At 42.1% G+C, this 26,313-nt stretch overlaps 1 long non-coding RNA gene across 1 annotated transcript in view; it reads right to left on the reverse strand.

Annotated features, from left to right (window-relative positions):
* Positions 1 to 373: 373 nt before the first annotated feature.
* Positions 374 to 26,313, reverse strand: part of LOC148687319 (uncharacterized) — an 88,139-nt gene continuing 62,199 nt past the window's right edge. Inside the window, exon 3 of the long non-coding RNA XR_015947902.1 lies at positions 374 to 1,335. This is a non-coding gene — a long non-coding RNA (uncharacterized LOC148687319). The remainder of the gene's footprint in view (positions 1,336 to 26,313) is intronic.

Here is a 26,313-nt window from a genome sequence, read left to right on the forward strand (position 1 = left end):
ATTATCAATCTGTGTCTAAGGTTGTTGTTGTTGTTTAGTCGTTTAGTCGTGTCCGACTCTTCATGACCCCATGGACCATAGCAATCCAGTCTATGGCGTGCTATGGCTAAGGTACCTACCTATAAAATGAGGTTTATAGAGAAGTCTTTGAGTTTACTTTCATCACTGCTAGAAGTGATGAGATTGTTCCCAGTATAATTTCTGCAATAGTCCAATGCACTCGCCTCCTGCCAAGCGGCTTATACAAATTACAAGAAACGCAATGGTAAATGTTTTTTTAACACTTGATTTTGGACTCCAACATAGAAGTATATTACATATTTTATTAGCTCATTTACCACCTACCATGCTGTATTATTAGCTAATTCGCTAGTTACAATTTAAAAGTGCTTCTTGTCTGATATCTAGTTTACAGTTTTACAAAATTAACAATATGCCTTTGGAGCATTGTTGTTTGATCAATTCAGCACGCCTAAAGAATTTGTACATTAGGAATAAATTCTCTGTCTCACCTATGTGATCCCATGGTCCAGGGGAGGACTGGAGGGATGTGCTTGGGTGGATCTGAATATGATGTGGATCTGAAGGACCAAGGAAAGGACCACCAGCCCTAGAACTAGCATAGTAAATTCTTCTCCCACTGTTCTCAATGGAATGGGAATGTTTGGATGAAGGGGTGGGAGCTGGAAAAGGATAGAGGAACACAAGCCTAAGTGCTGGAAATGATAGTTTATCTACTTTTGGTTCTCAACTGCTCCACCCTTTCGGATTGCATAGTTTGGCAGTAGCATACCAATGGCTACTAGCCATGATGATTATGTTCTGTCTCCATGGAAGGAGTTGGTGTGTCTCTGGATACCAATTGTGGGGGGACACAAGTGAGGGAGAACTTCCATGGGCCTCTGATGGTCCACTGTGAGAACAGAGTGCCAGGCTCCATGGGCCCTTGGTCTGATACAGCAAGCTGTTCTTATGTCTTTAACATACCATACCATGGCATCTCTCCCAATAACAGCCTGTCCAAGCTTTGAGATCAGTAGAAGGCATTTTCTCAATGCTCTATTGTTGTGGGAGGTTATTTCCAGTAAGAGGTGGGTGCATTTTAGTGGCCAAAAGTGTCAGCCAGAAAGCCAACTGTTCAGATCTGACATTCTTTCTAGGAGCTCATTGGATGCCTTCTGCAGGGCATGATCTCGCACTCTCTGCTTCCCATCTGTTCTTCAGGACCTTTTGGTGAAAAGTAGTTCATGTCCAGAAGATGGGGGGGGGGCTTCCTTCCCCTGGAAGTGGCTGGGCTGCCTGCAGCTGCACCCGTGTCTTCATAAGGGGCGATATCTGCAAAGAGTAATAAAGAGGAGCACAATAAAATGAGGTATGCCTGTACTGTATTCTTATTCATGTTTCCTTTAATTAAGCAATATAGAAATGCACGCTCTCTCTATTGCAGTGATGTATGCCTTGTAGGTAGGCACATTAGATTACATTGGATATACTGATTACTGCAAATTCAAAGAGACCAATGATCACATTAACCTTTTGGCAACTATGTGACAAATTAATCTCTTCCAAAGTTGGGTAATAAAGCAACGAAATTATCTTTCAGTGTAGTACATTGGCATCAGTTTTTCTTTACTGAATAGTTTGACCATCAAATGAACAAGTAAACTAATCAACAAAGATTTATGGCCACATATGCACAAAGTAACAAATGCATGTAATAAAACCTTCTTTGACATTTCATCGAAGGAGTGATGTGCAATTACTGAGATGATAATAAGACATTTTAAAAAGTGCTTGTAAATGTGTTCCAAAACTAATTTCAGTGTCAAAATCAGTGCTTGTGTTCTCTCTACCAAAATGTAAATGAACAGAAGCATCCAATTCAATCACTTGAAAGGCACTAAATTAAGGGACTCTATTTTTCCTCCTATTGCCACTAATAAACCTTCAAATTTGGTGCTATCAACATGAAGTCAAAGAGTAAATTATAACAGGAAATGAAGAGTTTTTTTACCGCATTAAAAAAAGCTACCGTACTTGGTCCTTCTTCCAATATGTATTCTTTTTAAAGTCCACCGGTTCCTCTTCTTTTTAAAGTCCACCGGTTCCTCTTCTAAGGATATTGTAGCAGTACAGAACTTCATTTTGAACTTTGTTGGGTTTTTCCATGGGAGCTTCAAACTATAACGGAGATTAGTAAGAGTCACCCGCTCTGTGATCATCATTGTAAAGTTCAGAGATTGTAGTCCAGAATCCTGCTTCTCACAGTGGCTAAACAGATGCCTATAGGAAGCCCCAGACATCCATCAGGAACTGATCTTCAGAGATATGCTAGTAGAGAGAACAACTAGTGGCCATTTATTGGTTTAGCACCCATTAATGTGCCTGGGCTTGTCCACACTTCTCCTTGTCTCATGACTAGAAAGAACAGGTCTGAGCAATTTTCTGCTTGCCCCTTGTTTTCTAGTCATGGTTTCAAGTGGTTTTGCCTTTGCCCTGCTGCTTTCCCCCAGAAAACCCACTCTTTAATGCTAAGTCAGAACAAACAGCAATCCGCAGAAAACAAATTGCCATTTGTTCCCATTTAGCACTAATCCACAGGTTTTCCAGGCGGAAAGCAGCGGGGTAAATACAGGGGTAAAATAAATGTGTTAAGCCCTTAGTGGTCACACATCTTTTAATACATAACTTGATAGGTTAACTACGGACTCTGTACAGAAGTATTTCTTTTGTCTGCCCATTCAGCTTCATTGGATGACCCCAGAGAAAATATCTCTCAATCCATTTATATAAACATCTCCCCAGTCCCCTCTTCCTCACTTTTCCTCCAACTGGAAAATCCAAAGCCTTGTAGCCTTTCCTCATAGTGGAGTTGCTCCAATTGCCTGATTATTTTGGCTGTCCATTTCCAAACCTTTCCCAGCTCTATAATATCCTTATGCAGATGCAAAACTGCAAGAGTAGCAGCATCCCAAGCATGTGGTCGCACCAAGGATTTATGTAAAGGATGCACCCTGGCTCTTAGATTCCATAACTTTTACCCTCTTTCCAATATTGTGTTTAGGCTAGATTTCTGGTTGGAATTTACAGGAGCCACTCAGAGTTCCTCTGCTAGAACAGAGCTGTAAGAACTGCAGGATTATCTCCCCAAGCACTCAGAACCTCAGTGGTACATTTCTACAGAACTGTTGCCTTAGGGTTTAATTCCTGAATGGTATGTGGGAGTGGGGATAATTTCCCCTGGAATGCAGTGTGCTTGCTGTGTCATTGTTTCAACTGGTGATTAATGCATTAACTAAGTAAAACTGATGTTTTACTATGTTTTTAAATGTGTTGTAAGGCCCCCAAATGGGTGAAGTATAAATAATAAAGTAGTAGTACGGTAGTAGTAGTAGTAGTAGTGGTGGTGGTAGTTGCTATAACTTAACTTCTCTTCTCTAACAAATGCCTCATTTTTTGCCTGTACGATTTGTTACTGGTGCTGATACGCCTCCCTAGCAAAGGTTCCCCTTGTGCTACTCAGTATAAAGCAGTTTCCAGGGCACCTAAATTTCTCCTACACCCCCCACCCCATGGGGGTTAATCAGAATTCTAGAACCTTCAGGTTGAGTGAAGAAGAAGTGTGCATTTGCCACCGATGTTCAAGAATCACTGTCGTGGATACGGAGGAGAGATTATAACGGTGCAATTAGAGCAATTGCTCCAGGGCCTTTGATGTTGCAGGGACTCTCAGCTGTGCAGCAGCTGTGAAAATTCCACATTAGGAAAGGGATTGAAAGTAAAACTACCAATATCATAATACTATTATACAAATCTATGGCGTGACTGCACTTGGAATACTGTGTTCAGTTCTGGTTGCCACACCTCAGAAAGGATAGTATAGGGTTGAAAAAGATGCAGAAGTGGGCAGCCAAAATAATAATGGGATTGGAGTTCCTTCACTGCAAGAAGTGAGGTTACAGGGAACCAGGCAGAGGGCCTGCCCTGTGGAATGCCCTCCCATCTGATGTTAAGGAAATAAACAACTATCTGACTTTTAGAAGACACTTGAAAGCAGCCCTGTTTTTAATGTTTATCTTTTATCATGTTTGTAGTATTCTGTTGGGAGCCGCCCAGAGTGGCTGGGGAAACCCAGGCAGATGGGTGGGAGATAGATAGATAATAATAATAAAGGTTGCAACATTTGTGGCCTCTGGGTTTAGGAGAAAAGGCAAGTAAGGGGCAACACGATAGAACTGTATACTATTATGTAAGGTGTGGAGAAAGTGGATGGTGTTCTTTTCTCCCTTTCTAATAATACTCAATTCACTGAACAGAACATACAAAAGAAAGCACTTTTCACACAGCAGCACATACTTGAAGTGTGGAATTCACACGCATATGACGTAGTGATGGTAACCCACGTGGGTAGCTTCAGAAGAGGATTGGACAAATTCATGGAGGATAAGATTATTAATACCTAGAACCCATGATGACTAGCTCCAGTACTGGAGGCAGTAAGACTTGCCTTGCCCTTTCCTGGCTTGCATCAGGTGCAGAGGGGGGAGATGGGAAGAGGAATGTGGGGGTGTTTGGAGAGAAGAGTTACAACATCCTATGAATTTCTGGAGATGCTGCAGCCAGGAAGTGGCGGGAATTTGACCCTCAAAGGCTGCAGCATTGCTGCATTTTCACATACAAGTGGGCAAGCCAAACTGCACATGCTCCGTGCAATGTTTCCGTTCTCGCCCTTCCTTCTCTTTGCTTTGCTTTGTTTTGTTGGGGTGGTATTGTTTGGGAATGTGCCTTAACAGGGCTGTTCAGCTATAACAGAGCTCTTGAGCAGGGAAGGGAAAAGGTGGTACTCTGGGATGTCTACTGTTTTCTTGTAGGTTTAAATCATTTTAATTCTGGGTGTATTTATTTATTTATTTTAAAAGGATTTCACGTGTTCATTTTTGGTGATAAGGATGGGGCGGGGGCTGCTGTTGGAACTGCTCCAGAACTTCCAACCACCTTAATCCAGCCTTGGTTGTGGATGCTAACTGATTCTGAGCCATTGTAATTACATTCATCATTCATTTAGAGTTGATTGCCTCTGTGCTATCAATCATCCAGTTTTAAAGAGGTTCCCCCCAAACAAAACACTTCAAATATATATCCTTTCCACTTCTGCCCCCATCAAGCTTTGCACCTCAGTCTTATACTCAAATATACATCCCCTCAGAACGTAAAAAATAAAAGGTGAGATTGATGTTTTTGAGCTTAAACAGAATTTGTATATTTCACATTCGAGGTACATCCGCAGATGATACAGTGCTAATCATCTTAGTCTAGCCATACATGATGCATTATTAAAAGATACTTGAAAGCATGTAGTCAGTTAGAAAGCAGGATTTGCTGCTGAGCAGAACTGATAAAAGTGCTGAGGCAAAACAGGTGACCTTGTCATAAGACATGTGCAAACAGTTACATTATAGGGAGATCCTTCCTTTTACAGCAGTATGAATTTGCAGACTTAGTAATTACACTGGCCTTGATTTATACAAGTTGTCAGAGAGGATTGCGGCTACTCATGAGCAAAGACGCTCCACTCCGTCCTTTCTTTCAGGGTTTTATTGTGCATGCTATTTACAGTGCAAGAGTATCGGGAAACATGACTGCTCAGTCCGTATCAGAACCTCGCAATGGCTTCTTCCTGGTCTTCACCCAGCATAAGAGCCTGGGAACCCCAAAACGCCGCCCCCTTGCCCTACGGGTGCTGGCATGCCTCAATTCAGGCGTCGGGGGAAACGGATGCCCTGTGTCCGATGGCTGTCTCAGCTCCCCCTCCCCTAGCTCTCCTTCAGAGCGGTGCAATGTCTCTGTAGCATACAAGAGCCCTCTCTCCACTCCGCTCATTTCCTCATTCCTCTCCTCTGACTCGCTGCTCGTGCTGACGCTGGGTGATGAGCTGGTGAAAATGATGGGTGGGGGCTCTCTGTAAGGAGACCCCCCCTGACACAAGTTGTTTAAGATTTTCATCTTTATTCATAAAGAACCTGTAGCTAAAAGCAGGGATGGGGAACCAGTGCCCCTCTGCTCGCCCCAGTGTTGCTGTTCAGCCATTTCCATCATCTCTTGCTCTCAGAGATGCTGGCTAGGGCTGAAGGAATGTGGAGTCCAAAGACATCTGGAGAGTCACAGGTTTCCCATCTCAGTTTTAATTTTTTTACTCCCAACATCCGCTGCCTATCCACTTTGCCAATTTGCTATTTTGTGCATAGCTTGAAGAGTGGCTGGGCACATAAGGACCTCTTGGAGAAAGCAGGATGAATGGGACACAAGGAAATAAAAACAATAATTCAAGATTGGAAATGTGACAGAATACCTGCCTAGCCCTCAGCTATGATGCCTCCCTCTTTCTGTGGCCACAGTCTGCTTCCATATCAGTTGAACTATCTCATTCTCTCTTCTCTAAGCACTTGAAAGTGGAACATGCTAATTGTCACCTGCTCTTTTGAATTAATGAATGTGCAGCTTCAGTCATTATTATTCCCTCTTCTAAAGTTCCTCATTATAATTTATTTTCCGAATGCTATATTTTTTCCCCCTTCAACATTATTAAAGATAAAATTCAAATTAAGAATGCTGGCATTTTCATCACCCACTAACACAATCCTGACCTTGCTAGAGAGAGACATCTTGCTAGAATGCAGAACTTTACTTTCGGAACAATTCCCTCTGGATGTTGTTACTTTTCAGGCTACTTTATCTGCAGCACTTGCATTAACAATGTAGAATAAAATAAAGAACAAGGTCCTGGTAAATCCCAGTAGACCTGACTTTGCTCTGAAGGACAGATTATGGTCGAGGAAACCTCTTCATATTTCTGAATAGCATAACAAATATGGTTACATCCCACCAATTTCCATGAGTGGTGCAAGATTCCAGGGACTGCGGACATGCTTTACCCAGGCTCCGTGTTTCCTTTCAATGAGGCACAGCGGAGTCTATGATATATGGTTTATTTGCACATATATACAACCTGAGTCTAGACTCCATCTAGATTACTCTCTAAGGGGGTGCTGTCCTTTCCCATACACACAGCAGCCTTGGGGCTAAGAACAGGAATCATCCATGTTTTCTGTCTCTTTGTTACAGCCTGCCAGTTATCTCCCATGGTGCTCTTTGCCTCCCAACTTCTTCTTCATTGTCACCACTAACACAGAAAAACTGTTCTCCTCCAACCTCAATAACAGTGGTTCTACTTGTGCTTTTAATGCTGTATTTTTATTGTGAGCTGTCCCAGTGAGGTGGGGCATAATCAATGAAATAACAACCAGAGGCAGATTTAGGGGACTCCAAACAGATCTGTCGCACTGAGTGCCGAAGCGGACACCACAACTATGGAGTGCAATAGGTGGGGGTGCCGAATTTTGGCGTTACACAGGACAGAACTGAAATTTGAGACCCCAGGTTCTGCCACTGCTACAGCAATATAAACAACAATACGTAAAGAGTTGGCCAGGTGCAGGTGATCTGTTAGCTGATGATCAGAGAAAATAGTTTAAAAATAGTAATGTCAAGTGGCTATCCAGACAGGAGGCCACAAGCCACAGGAGGACTGGCCATTTAGCTGCCAATACTATTTCATCCTGGATCTACTTGGGAGGAATAATTTACTTGGGAGGATGCGAGCCATCACCCAGATGCAGGAAATGACCCGGCAGAGAACCTGGTAGAGGAAGTGACAATATAACTCCCTTACTCTCATCTGGACCTTTGCTGCGTTAATACGGTAGCTTCCTTCGGAGCTCATTAATGCTTCATTTCCCTTGCCCCTGTTCTGACTACATTGTTGACTCAGGCTCCAGCCTGCATAGCTGCCAAGTTTTCCCTTTTCTCGCGAGGAAGCCTATTCAGCATAAGGGAAAATCCCTTAAGAAAGGGGATAACTTGGCAGCTATGGCTCCAGCGTCCACATCTCATGCTGGTCATGACACTTGAATCATTAACTATTTCTTCCACATTTTTGGATCTTGGGCTGGAAGTGTCCTTGTCATTGCTTTGAAAAATAAAACTACTGCACTCTGCAAAACAAGATGTTGTCTTGCGAGTGGCCAACCAGATGCCTGTGGGAAGCCTGCAAGCCTTCATAGCTGCCAAGTTTTCCCTTTTCTCGCGAGGAAGCCTATTCAGCATAAGGGAAAATCCCTTAAAAAAAGGGATAACTTGGCAGCTATGCTGCAAGCTGGACATGAATTCACAAAAGCACTTTGCCTTCCTCCAATTTCCAGCTACTGGTATTTAGTGAGGCTGTGTTTTGGGGCTACTTTAATAACAAGGGATTAAAAGGTGAGTTTTAAATATAGTTTTTTGTTCATATCTGTCAGGGGGACTCCCTACAGGGAGCCTTTCCCCGCCATCCTGACCAGCACTTCACCCAGCGACAGCACGAGCAGTGAGTCGGGAGGAGGGAATGAGGAATGGAGCGGTTTGGAGAGAGGGCTCAGTGAGGTGTCTGAGCCCTGGCAACGCTATGGAGAACAGAGCATGCAGGAAGGGCTCAGAGACATGTCAGAGCCCTGGCACTGCTCTAGTAGAGGGTCAGCCAATGAGGGACTCAGCGAGACATCGGAGCCCTCTCCTTCCGGTGCCCGAATTGAGATGTGCGCCCACACGTAGGGTGAAGGGGTGGCGTTTTGGGGTGCCCAAGCTTTTATGCTGGCCGAAAAGCAGGCAGCAGCCATTGCCGGGTTCTGAATCAGACTAGGCGGTCATGTTTTCTGTTATCTCTGCACTGTAAATAGTATGCACAATAAAACTCTTAAAGACAGGGCGGACTGGAGCGTCTTTACTCGAGAGTAGCCGCAACAATCCCCTGACAATATCATTAGCTTTAATTACTAATACAGAAGTGGAATTTTCAATTTGGATTCAGGACTAACATTTTTGTGGCTCTCATGGTAGTTTCTATACAATGCATTGCATGGTGAACACTTTTATTTCCCACAGTCTCTCCCCACCGCTGACTTTATCACTTAGTTTCTGCATGAGTAATTAGAATTTCTTAATATCTCTTAGATGTCAGTTGTAATTGAATTTACAAAAGAAATATCTAATCATATTGTTCTGTTATTCACGAGTCTTTACCAATTAGTTGACAAGCAAATTACTGTGGCATGGAATGACTGAGGCTTAACTTTGCTGTCTAAGGTGTGCATTCTTTCTAGAGTAGGCTAGTCTATCTTAGCTTGCACGAGGGGTGGATTAGAATTTCATAACAGAGCATATTCAGAAATGGTATGTGACATGGTTTAAGCAGAGCAGAAATGAGGTCACAAAATCTTGCAACTTTTTACAGTTAAATATTATCATCCTGTCTGTAAGCAGACTTCCACAGGAGATCAGGGTTAGGTGTGTAGAATTAAACCACTTTAACCTCTCGTTTTCACCACTGACAAAGGCAATAACATTTTAAAATGTTAATCATAAATCCTCCTTCTGCAAATAGGATTTCTCTTATTTTACAAAATGCAATAAAATAACATTGAAGTTATTAAAATGGCTGTTATTTTAATCTCCACTAATTCTCTTTGAGAATGCAGTTTTGATGAATGAGTATTTATAGAAAAAGTAATAACTGGAAGATTAAAGTCTTGATATTTCACAATGTAATAGATATTATTACTGACAGATTTAACCTGGATCTTTTTAGACATAAAAAATTAAACCACCCACACATCTGTGTGACAGAGTGGCTTTCTGGACCATTAGCAAGATAGAGAATTTGTCACGGGGAAAAACATCTTTATTGAGCAAAGGGAATATAATTAATTTCTCTCATCCTGAAATATCCTCACTTGTCAGATTTTGATTATGAGTATTTCAAAGGCAAACTTTGCACCGTACGGTATAATAATAACCTTACATGTTTTAACCAGCTAAGTACCATACAATCCCACCTTGCTATTCTAATGTTTCTGAAGAGAAATTGACTTCCAGGCCAAATACTGTTCATATCCCTGACTTAAGCTGAGCTATTCCTACCTTTGGGTCTCTTTGCCCCCCTGTCAGCACATCAGTTCCTGCCACTGCCAAGGTAGTAGGGCAGTAGACAGTAGATTCTCAGACAGAGACAAGGCAAATGAAGTCGTTCAGACTAGAGAGCAGGAACAACACCATGCAGAATTTTATTGGTGTCAGTTGTTATTACAGTACCTACTCTGACAAGTTACCCTGCGGTGCTGTACCAGCTGTGTCCTGCTTGATGTCTAGAAGACCACAGGCTGAATGACTACCCAACAACCTGATCTGTGCTCCCTACCTTGTCATACAAGATGCTCTGCTACCTGCTGTGCCTGATATTTTACCCCAATATACTATGTTTGCAGATTTCACAGTTGCTGTTGATTTGTCGTTCTTTGCAGATGAAAACGTTGCATTTTCTAGAGCAGAAACCTATCCCGAAAGATTCCCTCTACCTGCACCTCACACTAAAAGCTCAATCAGCTTGGACGCCATCTCTTCTGGCCTCCTTGCCCTGCCTTCAATCCACTGTGATGTACAGACATTATGTGTCCCCTGTGGTGACCAAATGATAGGGTACTTGGATACATGGATTAAGATGTACAGTGTGGCGATGCACTGAAATCTTTGGAGTGTGTTTTCCAGAAAGAAAGGGACCCTGGGACTGAAAAATTCATATATTGTCGCATATTGTAGAAACGTTTGTTGAAAAACACACTGTCCTTGGATATGTTTTTTTTTTTTTTTTGGTCAGGGGGTAGGGTCTGGGGGCGAAGCTGATCTTACAAGTGCAAAACACTCCGACTGGTAATGTGAACAGTAAATGGGAAGTCTGCAGAGTTTACCACAGAGCCATCATTTAACATGCAGCACTCGTCTCAAACGCACACGTTCTCCAAACAATTCCTTTTGGCACCATGTTTTAAAGGTTAATTGACTAACTTTGTTCAAAAACTTCTCCCTTGCCAAAAATGGAAAACGGCTCATGGATTGTTTCTTTTGCTTTAGAAATGTCTGACGATTTCTACCTAGTTTTAATTCTACTGACAAATTGCTTCGGGAATGAATTGGACACACTGCATTAAAATACTTTTCGTTGTATTAAATCACCAAGCATGTTAATTTAAACAACAGTCCCTTTACAACCCTGGAGATAAATGTTCAAAGGACAGGAAATGAAGGAAACAAGTCAATGATGTGATTCTTACCCCAGCACCTCTTACTGAAAATAATATCAGTTGTTTTGTGGCACCCCCAATCTCTGCATGATTCCAGGGATTCCAGGTGCTCACTCAATGTTATGTTTCTGCTAGAAAATCAACAGCAGAGACTAGTGTCTTTAAGAATTATGGTTTATTTTACACACATTTCACCTAAAGCCTTCAATGGAGAGGGTGCAGAACATTACATCCCAAGAGAGTCTCTCCTTGCCAGCATGCATGGAGTTCTGCCTACTTGTTCTGCTACCTTGTTCTCAGCTGCCTTTGCAGAAAACAACTTCTCCTCTTCCACTTCCAGCATCCCCCTTGTCGCCCTTGCAACCTCCAGTTTCAAAAGCCTCCTGCAAAAGGAACTGTTTCATGTGGTGACATCACACCTTCTGTAATCCTGGCAGCCACCTCCTTCCTTGTATTGATGCCGAATGTCTCACCTTTTGTCAGGGTAATGAATCTTCTGTCACTTGTATTTGTTCTTGGGTGGCACCTCTCTAAGCCCATCTCCTGAGAAAAGTTGGCTTGCCTTCAAACCCCACATTTACTGGTTTCAGAAATTATAGGGAGAACCTGGCACCCAGGACTTTTAGGGGATTCTTGCACCCTGCAAACCCATAACACTATCCCCGCCTCTAGAAAAATCATATCTGACCTCAGATGTGTGATAAACCAAATGTTGTTGTTTAGTCGTTTAGTCGTGTCCGACTCTTCATGACCCCATGGACCAGAGCACGCCAGGCACTCCTGTCTTCCACTACCTCCCGCAGTTTGGTCAGACTCATGTTGGTGGCATTGAGAACACTGTCCAACCATCTCGTCCTCTGTCATTCCCGTCTCCTTGTGCCCTCAATCTTTCCCAACATCAGGGTCTTTTCCAGGGAGTCTTCCCTTCTCATGAGGTGGCCAAAGTATTGGCGCCTCAGCTTCAGGATCTGTCCTTCCAGTGAGCACTCAGGGCTGATTTCCTTCAGAATGTATAGGTTTGATCTTCTTGCAGTCCATGGGGCTCTCAAGAGTCTCCTCCAGCATCATAATTCAAAAGCATCAATTATTTGGCGATCAGCCTTCTTTATGGTCCAGCTCTCACTTCCATACATCACTACTACGGTAGGAAAACCATAGCTTTAACTATGCAGACCTTTGTCGGCAAGGTCCTCTATTAAAAAGAAAATGACATGTAGGGTGCTTATCTTACATGAAGTCTTGCTCTGTTCTCCCAGGAGGCTTTTCACTCTGCTCACCCATTTTGGTTGTGGTTGGTCTTTTCTATTGAACACCCTTGGTGTGATCGCAGAAGCTGCTCCAGCCTTTGGTTACTTTGCTGCCTGTACTGCCCCATTTGTTGCTTGTGGCATTCCTCCATCACTGTGAGCTGCTCAAGAGGTGCCGCTGCTTCTTCCTCCATTTTGACCTCAGGCACAGTTAGCTCAGAGGACTTTCCCGCGAGGAAACAGATCCCACTTGTAACAACAGTGTCACCTCAGGGGGTCCCAGGCACTCACTCAGGGCTGTAGTTCCATTGGGAAACCAAGGCACAGTGGAAACTTTAAGAAATAGAACTGTGTGCCATTCACATATTAATGGTCCTTCATTCCAAATCTCCCAATGACTGCTCCTAAGCATTGCATATAGCTGTCAAATAGCACTGGGGACAGAGCCTTGTTCAGTTATAAGGGGGCTGAGGCACAGGCCATCTCACTCTCTGGAACTGTTCCTGCAGGGAAAAATTGAACCGTCATAATACACCCCCTCCAAACGCCAGCCTAGAACCCCAGGAGAACAACATGGCCAATGGTATCAAAAGCTGCTGATAGATTCAGCAAGACTAACAGGGTCACACTCCCACTGTCCAAAGCAAAGTATATGGGTGTGCTGTCTGTGTATATATTGGAATTCCATATATGAAGCAGTTTGATCTTTTGCAAATAGGATTGCATATCTTGACTGGGTGGTCACATTTTACAGCTTTGCTGAAGTACCGGTAAGCCTCTGAGTCTAGGGGTTTCACAATGAAAACTGCAAAGCAACATATCTCAGGCAATGTGACAGTAAACAAAATGATTCTGAAATTATGCTCAATATGAAGGCATCAGGATCCCAATATTCTCCTTGAAGAGGGAGAACATGATACGTGCTGTAAAACTGCAATTACTCTCCACGGGACTATCTTGGGGCTTATTGTGTCCTGATGTGTACCACGTGGAAGATACTCGTCAATCATGTATTATCCCAGCCCAAGAGGAATCTTTATGTCTTGCTGAATAAAAGGATTAGGGAAATGACTCACCATGGCTAGTACAGATAATGTATGGGCGTGAGGGAGAGAGAGAAAATAGGAGAGAAGGGTTCCTCTCTCTACATAAAACCAGCGTCATGACAATGTTCTCCTTTTTCAACCGATAAATGCCTTAGGATTACTAGATTCTCCATATCTCATTTTTTAGGCAGCAAGCTACACACACACACACACACACACACACTGTTTTTTTCTGAGCAGTGCTATGCCTGCATAGACCTGTGGCACTTCACAGATTTGTAGTCAACCTTATAACCTCGCAAAATGGTAAATAGATGAAAGACTGGGAGAGGCATCCCATGAAATATAGAGAAAAATTCCCTCCACAGCTACTTAACACTGCTCCAAACTGCAAAGCTGAGGCAAAGAAGGTGTGATGACTGACTTTTTTTTTGGTAGCAATGGATAATAATAGCAGCTTACTATGGTGCAGACTGGAGGTCATTTCAGCTGAGTATTTACAAGAGAACTTCCCATGGCATTTATTTCTCTACACATTAGTGTAGACCTGGCCTTCAACTTTGTGTGTGTGGACTTCTTTGTGGAACTCTTAAAAGCGCTCTCCTATACATGTCTGCTCTGTGTTTCTCTGTCTGAGTGTGCAAGCATGCTTTTCATTTGATTTGGGAATAGAGAAGCATTTTTAAGAATCAGATATTATTGATTTCAATTTCCTTTCTTCTGCATCAAGGAAAGATCTTCTTTATAAAATCTGATTTTTGTAGAAGCATTCAAGGCACTGGCTTTTTGTATTTTTTTTTAATAGATCTACTTAAAATGGTTTAAGATATTTCTTGCTTGAAACTGCAATTCTTTGCAGTTGTGATTCAACAAAAACTATAACCCTGATTTCATTCCCTGTTATGCGTACCCCACCCCGTCTGAAGGCTAACCTGATTATAAGTCATAAACTCTTGGCATCTATTTTTTGGAATTTACCTCATTAAGTGTAATATATGGTTGCCCACCACCACGATCTCTAAGCAGTGAGAAATTCCATGGATTCCAGGCATTTACCCATGGTTCGGTTTCATTGAAATGAGGGACAGTAGAGACTGTAATGTACATCACTGTACATTAACTTGTGGATGTCTTTTGGCTAGTGGAGGTAGGGCTACAGTTTTTTAAGAGTTTTCCAATATTGAAAACTGATCAGGAAGTGATTCAAATAAGTTCCTCTTGCCATTTTTGCATACTTTCAAGAGATAAAATTGTGTAGTAGAAAGCTGTTCGCTATTATTTCTTTGAAGTATTTAAGCAGGATGAGAACTTCAGGTATGCTTAGGGGGGGGGGCGGGAAACAGCAATGAAGCTCAAATAATAAAACTATTAAAGTTCAAACATTGATGAAAGTGAAAGCCTTTATCCTGAAGAATAAATGCCGTAGCTGCTAAATGTAAGCCCTGTGGTACTTTGAAGTCTAAAAGGGAAACTGGGCTATGTGTTTTCACATGTGAATTCTCCTCAATAAGTCAGCGTAGGATTAAAAAATATTAACAAAGACAAAGTTTAAAAAGTGAAATATACCGATTTATCACCCAAAGGCTGCAATTTTGTGATAAGTTTATGTGAGTGTTAGGTCAAACAAAAGTCACTGTATAATAAAGTGATATCACCTTACACAAAATGACAGCTGGTAATAATTTTGGAGTTTTCAAGTAAAAGGCAAATTGATCTTCAAAGAATTGGGGAGGGCGGGAGAGATTACATATTTTTGAGATCCTATTTTCTGTGATGTTTTATCGTGATTCCTACAAACTATAATTACCCAAAAAAATTAGAAAGAGTGTATAGTATCAGTTGTGCTTACAGTATTATGCAGTGCTTGTAATAAATTAGTTTGCCTGAATGAAGTTCAGTTGCAAAATCTCTGAAAGTAGTTATTGTAATTGCTGGGTGAACTGAACATAATTAAATTCAATTTGAGGTAGTATTCTGAACAATTTCTGTTAATATTCAAATTCATTTGACCTTGTGGCAGCTACTTTGCACTATATTTTGACAAATTTCCACAAAAAGCTCAGCAACTTTTGTGTCCTGATTTTCACAAGATGGCAACCATTTTTGGAAGATCTTGTTAGGAGTGAAAGATCTAAGCAGCTTGTTGCATGATGCTTGATCCCTAGCTGGTTACTATTTATGTCAACATTTTGCCAGCCTATTTCCTTCCAGAAGTTTTGGAGTATAGCTATGCTAGCTGGGGATGGTGGATCTGGAGGGGAAAGGGTTGGTGAAGACTGGTCTGTGTTCGTGAAGAGATACTATTTCATGTAAATGTGCATATGTGCTTATATGTGACAAGTTCAGCCACACCGGTCAAACAAGATCGGGACTTTCAATTTGAGCAAACACTGAAAGAGCCAAGTTCAAAGACATAGGGGTAGATTACAAGGGCAGGAACAAGTCTCCATCTTTAGAAAAGTACAAGAAGCAGGAGCTCATTTAAAGAGAAACTGAACTTTGTGCTGAACCAAACGGTCCTAAAGTCCAATTCGCTCAGCAGAAAGAGGCTTGTTTGCAAGAGTTTGACTTATCTGGTGAATAGTTTGAAGCAGTGTTAATCAAAAAGATCACCTAGAAGTGAACATTTTCTGTAGAACTGGCTGATATTCATTCAGCCACAGACTGTCTGTAATGGATTGCTACCAGCCAGTTAAAAAAAAAAAAAGTTCACTATACAGAATTATGTTCTGTCTGTCCTTGGTCTTACAGTGTTGTATCCACAGCATCAATTTTCTCTTGTGTTCTTCAGAAGGTCATTTAAAGCTCTTTTACTTGGCAAGTTGATGGGGGATCTAAAATATTATTATCTCCAGGCATTTTTATTTCCCAGTGTTCAAAAATGAGATGAAAGTTAACAACAAAGGTTAAATTCAGACAATCTGGCACTTTTATTCCATGAAGACTAAGCTTGGTTTTCAGTAATTTTTCCATCCAAGCTGATATATGAATTAAAAAGTTGAATGTGTAATAACCATAACAATCTGTGCCCAATGCTGTACAAGTGGAGTTCTGCTTGCATAACAGGATTTCCCCTACTTTCCTCATGTGCTCCCCAAATCTCCTCTGGATAGTCCACCAACCTTCTGGAGCAGATTTTGAAGGTACATGGGGGGCTGCAAGGGAGAGGAATGGAAGCAGAAGTCCCAGTCCACAAACAGAAGTCTGCTGCATGAGTAGAACAGAAGTGCTGGAGGCAAACGATGTGTTTATTTATGCCATTTATAGACTGCCCTTCCTCCTAAAGGCCCAGGGGAGTGCAAAACATTAAAAATTGCAATCAGTAATTAAAGCACCTAATAATTACAAATAATAATAATAATAATAATAATAATAATAATAATAATAATTTATACCCCGCCCCTCTGGCTGGGTTTCCCCAGCTACTCTGGGCGGGTTCCAACAGAAAAATAAAACAATCAATTAAACATTAAAAGCCTTCAGATGGCTTCTAAAAATCTGGTAGTTGTTTTTCTCTTTGACATCTGATGGGAGGGCGTTCCACAGGGCGGGCGCCACTACCGAGAAGGCCCTCTGCCTGGTTTCCTGCAACTTGGCTTTTCGCAACGAGGGAACCGCCAGAAGGCCCTTGGCACTGGACCTCAGTGTCCGGGCAGAATGATGGGGGTGGAGATGCTCCTTCAGGTACTTAAAATGATATAACAATACAGCATAATAACAAAATGGTTGACTCCCAGAACCAGCATATGAACTTCATGCCCAGGTGAACAAATACATGCTTAACTGGTGTCTGAATATTGGGAACAACCACACTTTCCCTTGGGAGGAAGTTCGAAAGTCAAGGTGCCATCACTGAGAAGGCCGTTATATAGTTGTGGGGTTTGTTTGTTTGTTTGTTTGTTTGTTTTGTATGTAGATGGAAATATATTCTTCCTTTACCCCACTAGAGGAAGAATGCTATTAGGAGAGAATCATAGAACCACCAAGAGCCAAATTGGGTCATTTGTCCAGCTATCCTTGGTATCAGCAGATGAAATATGCCTTTGCCTACAAAAAAAACACACAATACCACAAATGGCCTCAGGACCCTGTGCTGCAAGAGGTGGGAACAGCTACCACTGCAATATTCTTGATATGCTTGCAGTAGTATACTAGTTGCAATAATAAACTGTGTTGAAGCCATCACAAGTCCAGTTTTCTATAGGGAATATGCCAGACTTGTATATTTATTTATTTATTTAAATGAGTTTAAATACAGCGAGGCATAGAAAATGCCAATGTTTACAAAAACATAACTATGAAGCTTGAGATGATAACACCTTTTTATTGTAAGATCTTGGTGACTACCAAGATGACTAATAGAGGACTCCTACCCACAACAGAAAACAGAAATATTTGTGAATGTTTGTTGAGCCTCTAAATAATATGTTTGGTTTTTTAACTCCCCCCCCCCCCGGTCCTTCCTGTTTTCGCATGCTCCTCTTGTGTGCTTTTTCCATATTTGAATATTATGGACAGATTATAATAGTTCACTTACAAAATTTCAGCTAACGTTTTCATCTTTATGTGTGTTATTATAGTCAAGCTTTGGCAAGAGGGTAATTAGCTGATGCCAGATTAGGCAGGTTAATCAGGGGGAAAACATTATAATAATATTTTGCCCATAAACACTGTTAAGATTATACAGTAGTGAGAAACAGAGAAATGAGACATAATCTCTACAATGATGCCAGTATTTTTAATTTTAAGTGTGCCCATTTGGCCTTTTAGAATCTGCAGTCAGCAACCGATAACTAAATAGATTAGTAAACACGGGACTCCCATCCAGCTCTTCAGATCTATGCTTTGGCATAGTGTGCATAATTCCAAATAGATGGAAAACCCTGAAAAGACGAAAGAAGTGCCAGTTCATGTAAACAAGTCCAGAAACTTAACCCAGTGGAAACTGAAGAAATGTCAAACCAAATGGTACATTTGTAATATCCTGGGTAGTGATTTGCAGGCTCCAGAATGTTGGGGGTCATCAAGCAAGATCCCAGTGTCAGGCAGCAGAGGAACCAACCCCCAAGCCAGGTTGCCAGGAACGGACAAGACAAGAGAATAGTTCTTACCATCAGCTTTTATTCAATAGTCACAGAGAGAGGCTTGGGAATGTGGTCTCTCAGAATAATGGCATTGCTCCGAGTGAGTCTCTACCCCCTCCTTCTCTCCTCTTCATGGGTCATCACTACGGGTGCCGAGCAGTGCCCTCTTCCTCTGAGGTCTCTGCTCTCCTACTTTCAATGCTCACCGGGTTCTGGGGGGCAGTTATGGAATGCTTTCTAAAGACACTGTGTCTGTGGGCTCCCCCCCCCCGGTGCTCCTTCTTCCTCTTCTCCCATGATTTCCCAGCTTTTCCCCACACCTGCCTCTGAGCTGTGACCTCCCTCAAACCCCTGTTGTATTGTAATTCTGAACTGTCTTCTTCTTCTCTGGAAGAGTCAGGCTCAGTGGTGGAGCTTCATGCTCCGCCACTGGGGGTGGAGAGCAGGCGGGGGCGGGGCTGGTGCATGTCCCGGGGCGGACCGTGCCGCCTGCATGGGCGTGGTGCGCATTCTGGAGGCGTGGTGCGCTGCCTGCAGGGGTGTGGTGCACATTCTGGGGGCGTGGCGCACCGCCCACAGGGGCATGGCGTGTGTTCTGGGGGCGGAGACTGCCGTGATGGCACCCTACTGGGATCGCGCCGCTGGTGGCGAAACGCTCCCATCGCCTCCCCTCTTCCTATGCCCCTGGTCAGACTGGGGAGGCGGTCTTCACCATTCCTCCTCTGCCCAGTCCCTGACACGCAAATTGTTTCCCTTAACCTGGAAAACACGGGGCATCCAAATTAGGAATTCTCTCACACTGTCCCCAACTATCTTCAGTGCTAAAACAGCACCTTTCCCAATATCAAGCATCTTGGATGCTACAATCTGCAGGTGAAGCTTTGGTGGTGGTGCCGCCCTGGGGGCTGTCCAGTTGGTGTTGGCCTGAGCTAGGGCTTTTTCAGTGGTGGTTTGCCATTTGTGAAATCCCCCTACCTGGTGAGGTGCATTTATACATGCAACAAATTGCCATTTGCCATTCTGTTTGTGCCAATAATAGATCGTTTTATTCTACAGACTTTCGGGCATATCAGTACTGTAACATCACCTTAATTTCCATTGCTTTCTCCTCCAAATAATCCTGGGAAGTTTAGTTCAAAGGAATTCTGTTAGAGAGCCTTCATTCAGCCATTTCAGGATATATATTTTTGCCTGCCACAAAAGGCTGTCATTTTCCTGGGCAGGGGTGGGGGTGAGAATTTCTATGAAATTTTCACTGGGGCAAGTGGTTTGAAGTTTACCTTAATAAAGTTCCCAAGTAGCTGAGTGATGTGTCCATTCTCCATGTTTTCCATTCTACAGCCCCTATTCAGAAGCCTCTTCAAAAGCCCACACTTCTTGTAAATCCTGTGGGTTGCACATCGTGACACCCACTTTGTGGTCTTGGTTCTGGCAGAGTCTTTCATAACACAGAGCAACCAAATTATCTCAGGGTTGTTGTTTTTTAAAGCTGTATTAAAAAATTAGATCATAACTTGAAGCCTTGACTATGACATTAAGCGTCAATTCAACAGTGTCCTGTAATACACAGCTTAGTATCTCAGAGTCCCAAATAAAAACAAACAAGATATTGCCTGTTTTCTTTAGCACTTAAATCAATCACATTCAATACCTTCCTGTTCCCATTTCTTATAATGAGTATTTCCGTTCCAGTGCTGTATACAGAAACCTCAACAATCCAAAGCCTTTCACATCATCTGCTACCTGATCTGGAGTTAGAATGGAGGATCTTCTGCATGTAAATCATGTTTTCTACCACTGAACTATGGACTTTTTCTTCTATGATATTCAATCAGGCTGCATACCTACTGAAATCTACATATTACCAACTGACCTGTAAAATCCCACTGATGCAATATCTTCATTTAAATTCAGTACCAGCAAGATAGAAAGTAAAATCCATTGTGACTTACTATTTTTTGCCAATTGGGAGCCAGTCGTATATGAAGTGTCGCTAACGGAGAGATCTCACTTAGAATGTGCACTATTCATTTACAATTGAAGTGAATTGCTGTTGTCTTACTGTTTATAAATATTCCAGTGATTTAGTGCCCTGCTTGATTTTTGCAAGGAGCACATCTATTTAATGCAGTGGCAAGAATTCTCTGACAACACCCACCCCACCCCCCTGAAAATAAACCCCAACAGTGCTATTTTTTGCTGTGAAGTTGATTCAGTTTTATCAGTCTGCTGTGAGATATCAAATTGTCTGTCTTGCAAAAAAATAAATTGGTTTTAATAAAGAGATCCTTTATACTCCTAGTCAAACTGAAACAGGAACCGCAGTGCGCTGATTATTGTATAGATAGCACCTTCACCTAACAAAGCTATTGAGTTTAAATGCAAGGGGTTAATCGTATTTAGGCTAATCATAATCTTCAGCACTTTGTTGGATTAGGTCCCAATCTCAAATTATTGTCACCCTGGCTATTACACCCTTACAATGCAAATCTAATCATCAGGCTGGCAATTCATACAGCTGAACCAGTGTTGTGATACTGGAATCTTTTAGCAATGCAATCATAAGAGTCTAAGTTGGCATCACCTTTAAGTAATTTTTGCCAAGAATCCCATCTGGCAAGCAGGAAATTTTTGAGATGGTTTGAATGGCAAGAAGAATGTTCAATATAAATCAAGTTTCAGAACTCACGAGGATTTGTCCTTAATTCTTAATCGCAAGGAAGAAAAATAGGTAACACAATCTGTTTTTCTGGCCTCAATAACACACAGCAATTTTAATTGGAAAATAATCTCCCAATTCCCACATCTCTTTTCCACAAGCTGTGCATGCACCTACCATTGGTTTTTTGACCTTGCTGTGTACACAACCCTTGATACAATTCTATATTTCACTACCAATGAAAGTATCCTGGGAAAGACTTTCCATTGACCTCAATGGTAAAGCTTCTTCGTTAGCCAATGGTGGTGAATATTTGCCATACCAATATTGGAAAAAGAGGTGGCTCCCTAGAAACTGGATTTGGAAAGCAGTTAGAATATACGACGACTTTTCTCCAACTGGCCACTTTGTCTGAATGGTAAGCTCCCTGGAATCCCCGGCATCTCCCCCTTCCTGTGCCCTACCCTGGTGAATGCACCATTACCACTGCTGCCCACCCCTCATGCACTGCCACTGAGTGCGATTGCAGCTGGCCATCTTCTGAAGTCACATGATCATGCTCACAGGTGCCTAGTCAAATAATGGGCAAGCCAGACGTTGACAATCGGTTCATAAACATCATCGGAGGCAGCGGGGTAGAATAGAAATGTCATGAGAGGTACAACTTGATATTCTTGTAAAGAAGCTGGTAAAATGCGGTCTAGACAATGCTACCATTCAGTGGATTTGTAACTGTTTGGCTGACCAAACCCAAAGGTTTCTCATCAATGGCTCCTCTTCATCCTGGAGAGTGGTGACTAGTGGGGTGCCACAGGGTTCTGTCTTGGGCCCAGTCTTATTCAACATCTTTATCAATGACTTGGGTGATGGGCTTGAGGGCATCTTGAGCAAGTTTACAGATGACACCAAATTGGGAGGGGTGGCTAATACCCCAGAGGACAGGATCACACTAAAAAAGCCAATGCAATTATTGGCTGCATCAATTGGAGTATAGCATCTAGATCAGGCATCCCCAAACTTCGGCCCTCCAGATGTTTTGGACTACAATTCCCATCATCCCTGACCACTGGTCCTGTTAGCTAGGGATCATGGGAGTTGTAGGCCAAAACATCTGGAGGGCCGCAGTTTGGGGATGCCTGATCTAGATCAAGGGAAGTAATAGTACCACTGTATTCCGCTCTGGTCAGACCTCACCTGGGCACCACAGTTCAAGAAGGATACCGACAAGCTGGAACGTGTCCAGAGGAGGGCAACCAAAATGGTCAAAGGCCTGGAAACGATGCCTTATGAGGAACGGCTTAGGGAGCTGGATATGTTTAGCCTCAAGAAGAGAAGGTTAAGGGGTGATATGATAGCCATGTTCAAATATATAAAAGGATGCCATATAGAGGAGGGAGAAAGGTTGTTTTCTGCTGCTCCAGGGAAGCGGACACGGAGCAATGGATTCAAGCTACAAGAAAGAAGATTCCACCTAAACATTAGGAAGAACTTCTTGACAGTAAGAGCTGTTTGACAGTGGAACGTGCTGCCAAGGAGTGTGGTGGAGTCTCCTTCTTTGGAGGTCTTTAAGCGGAGGCTTGACAGCATGTCAAGAATGCTTTGATGGTGTTTCCTGCTTGGCAGGGGGTTGGACTGGATGGCCCTTGTGGTCTCTTCCAACTCTATGATTCTATGATTTTAACTTCCAAGCAGTGTTCTAAACTCCCATTGTTCTAGGTGCATTTTGAGACAGGGAATTTCAGTAGCGTGAGCAGTTTCTGAGCTCTAGGCACAGTATTGCCAGCTACTCTCTGAATACTAGAGAAAAGACCCTCTTAAGAATATTAGGGGGGTGGGAAGGGAAAGAACTAGAGTAGACCATATGGAAAATGAACATAATGTTTTAGCTGCAGTTCATTCATTTTCAGCTTTGTACCCTGTTTCTCATATTTTAAGGCATCCCCATAAAATAAGCCATAGCAGGATTTTTAAGCATTCAAGGAATATAAGCCATACCCCGAAAATAAGACATAGTGATAGGAGCAGCAGCAATGCTGGCCACGGCAGGAGGAGGAGGAAAAAAATAAGACATCCCTTGAAAATAAGCCATAGTGTGTTTTTTTGAGGAAAAAATAAATATAAGACGTGTCTTATAATATGAGAAACACGGTATTCTTGTTATAAAGAAAAGGCATGCCTAGACATTCTATTGTTGCTCCCATAGCCTAAGCTTAGGATGCCATTTAGCTCCTAGCTTTTGTATCTCAGTTTCTAACATTGCTTTCAAGGTAGTGGCTTAGGGTCTCCTCTGTAAGGCAGCATTCCTCATGTAAGATCTAAATCAGACATTTCCCCTAAATCGGACTTTCCAAATTATAGCTGCCACCCTAAAATAATATCCGTTTCACATACCACTGGGAATGGCATGCCACAAAAATGCTCTCTCTTTAATTTATGGAAAACACCATTTATAAAAGAGCGGTTAAACTTATTTACATCTTTAGGTAGAACCAATTTGGCATATGATGGCTTTATTTGCTAATTAAAAAGCCCAATAGTCTAATGTTGCCTAGACAACAAAAGGCAAAAGATTTTCTCAGTACTAACAAAAAGAATCAAGAAAGGGTACACACAGACACAAGATGATACTAATTGAATACCTAAAAATAAAAAGTAATAACGTGTTATAGCTCATCTTACTCTGTTATTATCCCCCATATTGTAGGAATTAATGTTTTATTGCATATTATTACAACAGAGGGGATTATTTAAATAACCTATGGCTTCCACGGCAAAGACGCTGCCTTCTGACTCAGTGCAAATAAATTGGGAGAAATTTATTATGAATCAATGGAACAACAATCTCTCTAGTTCATTCCGCATGTAATTACACTTCCTTTAAAAGTGCCAAAGAAAGGATTTAAATTTATCACTGCTCATTAAACCTGCAAAGGACTGTGTTAATTGGATGTCAACCTTCTTAATTCACTTACATGTTTGCTGACAGCAAAGAGCATATGATTTAAAGTGGACTTGATCTAAACTTGGAAATATTTACTGACTTCCCTAAAGTTTGTGGCTTGCAGGTAAAATATAGGAATTCAGAAATATCCCTGGACAGATGGAAAGAGAGTGACAAAATATACCCAGATGGTCCACATGGATTGTTCCACATTGAAATGTAGATGGGTATTATGTTTTAAGGGGGGGGGGAACTAACTTAAATGGGAGAGGGAAAGAGGTGTAGCAAATGTGATTTATTTTTAGAATGCCTCTTGCATCCAGTACCATCGTGCTCTCCTATCCCTTAACCAGAAGCCCCATATAGCTTCAAATTCCTATTCATTTTAAAAACATTTCCCCAGGGCTTTATCAGCCAGAACTCAGTACTGGCACCTCTCAGGTGGGCGCTGTTGCCATCATAAGAAAACAAGGAAGGTGTTCATGGTGAGTTCCAGCACCTGTTGTTCTAGAAACACAGCACTGCATTTCCCTCATGTCAATGTTTGCCCTCCAGTATTGGCTCATATGCCAAAGCAGCTCCTCACTCTTTCCCCTCTTTCACTGCCCATCCAATTCTCTACTGGCACCAGGCCACCACCATATACTGTAAATATTTAAAATATTTCTATCCTGCTGTTCTGCTTGACAACTGTTTTTGATAGGGAACATATCCCTTCACAACCCATTTCAGTTTGATCCTTCCATTAAAGGTTTTACACCAGTCCATGTGGTGCCCAGCCAGCATGGCCAGTCAATGGTTGGAGATGATGCAAGTTGTAGCTGTAAACATCTGTTGGGTAGTGTGTTGGCTACCCTTGCCCTGCCCTGCCCTGCCCTCTCCCCCCACACACTTGGTAGCAAAAGTCAGCAAACTGCAAATTCCACACTCCTTGAGGACACCAGCTTTAATAAAACATATGCAAAAAGTAATTGTGATTCTCCATTCAATAGCTGTGTTCTGCTGATGCACACACTTGCAGTCTTACAAAAGAACATAAACCATGGGGGCGGGGAGATTCCATGCAACACTGATGACTCTATGGCTGTAAGAGCTAATTATGATACAGCTTTATAATCTGCAACATATTTGGGGCCTTATCAAATCATCATCACACATAGGAAGAGGATGTATAATCAATGGACACACTGCTGTCTGTTGTACAGGTTACTGATGCTGTCATTTTCCATAATGCTAATCACACCAACAAGAGCAATGGCTAAAAGGGGCCCAGCCTTCAAACAGGAGATATGTGCTGTTTGTTAGTCACATTGGATACAGTAAAGGTCAAGACCAGGACCACACATCCCAATATGCAGGTTTGCCATATCTGAGCATGCAACTGGAAGAACAGCCTTCATATGGAACCATGAACTTTCATCTCTTTAAAAAGCCAACAATGGCCCTTGTCTTTACTTGAGGTTCATGTCCAAGGAGCTTATTCCATTATACTTCAAAATTTATTGAGCACAACTGACAGATGGTCTCCCTTACTAGGTAGAGATTATTCCTCATACAAATGAAGTGGATATGTAACACTTGACATCTATTCACTTTGAATAATATTGTCTTCTCTTGGAACTGATACGAATGAGGAAAGGGAACAATAACTCAATCATCCACCACAGCCAAGTCGCAGACTCAGCACATAAAATAAAATAAAAAAGCCATAGATTAATGCTCGTCTGAGGATAGTGCTCTGAGTATCAAGTAAGATAAAGGGATGCATGCTATCATGTAGGAATCAATTACTTCAAAAGGTCGTTTGATCCAAGAACAACCTCATAACAAAATAAATAAAGTCTGATGCTGCAGATGCTACAAAGAGCTCACAAGAACACAAAGCCCTGTGTTCAACCTCTTTATAATGTTTTGAAAGGCATGTGTGCATCTTGATTCAAAATTACCAGAATTTCAGTCGGAGGTAGCAAGCATCTAAAACTGGGCAGAGGGATCTTGCTCCAAGGCATACTTCGACAGTGCGCATCAATCCCCCCACAAGTCTTTTTGTACGCTTTGTTCTGGTTTCTCTAGAAAACCAGTTCTGTTCATTATTTTCCCAGTCTGCAATCGCATAGATACGATGTGGACCCCAATGGTTCTTTGTGGCATAAAGCTGATATCAGTTT

Source organism: Zootoca vivipara, chromosome Z1 (genome assembly GCF_965207765.1).
Source record: "Zootoca vivipara chromosome Z1, rZooViv2.hap1.1, whole genome shotgun sequence".
NCBI classification, from domain to species: Eukaryota; Metazoa; Chordata; class Lepidosauria; order Squamata; family Lacertidae; genus Zootoca; species Zootoca vivipara.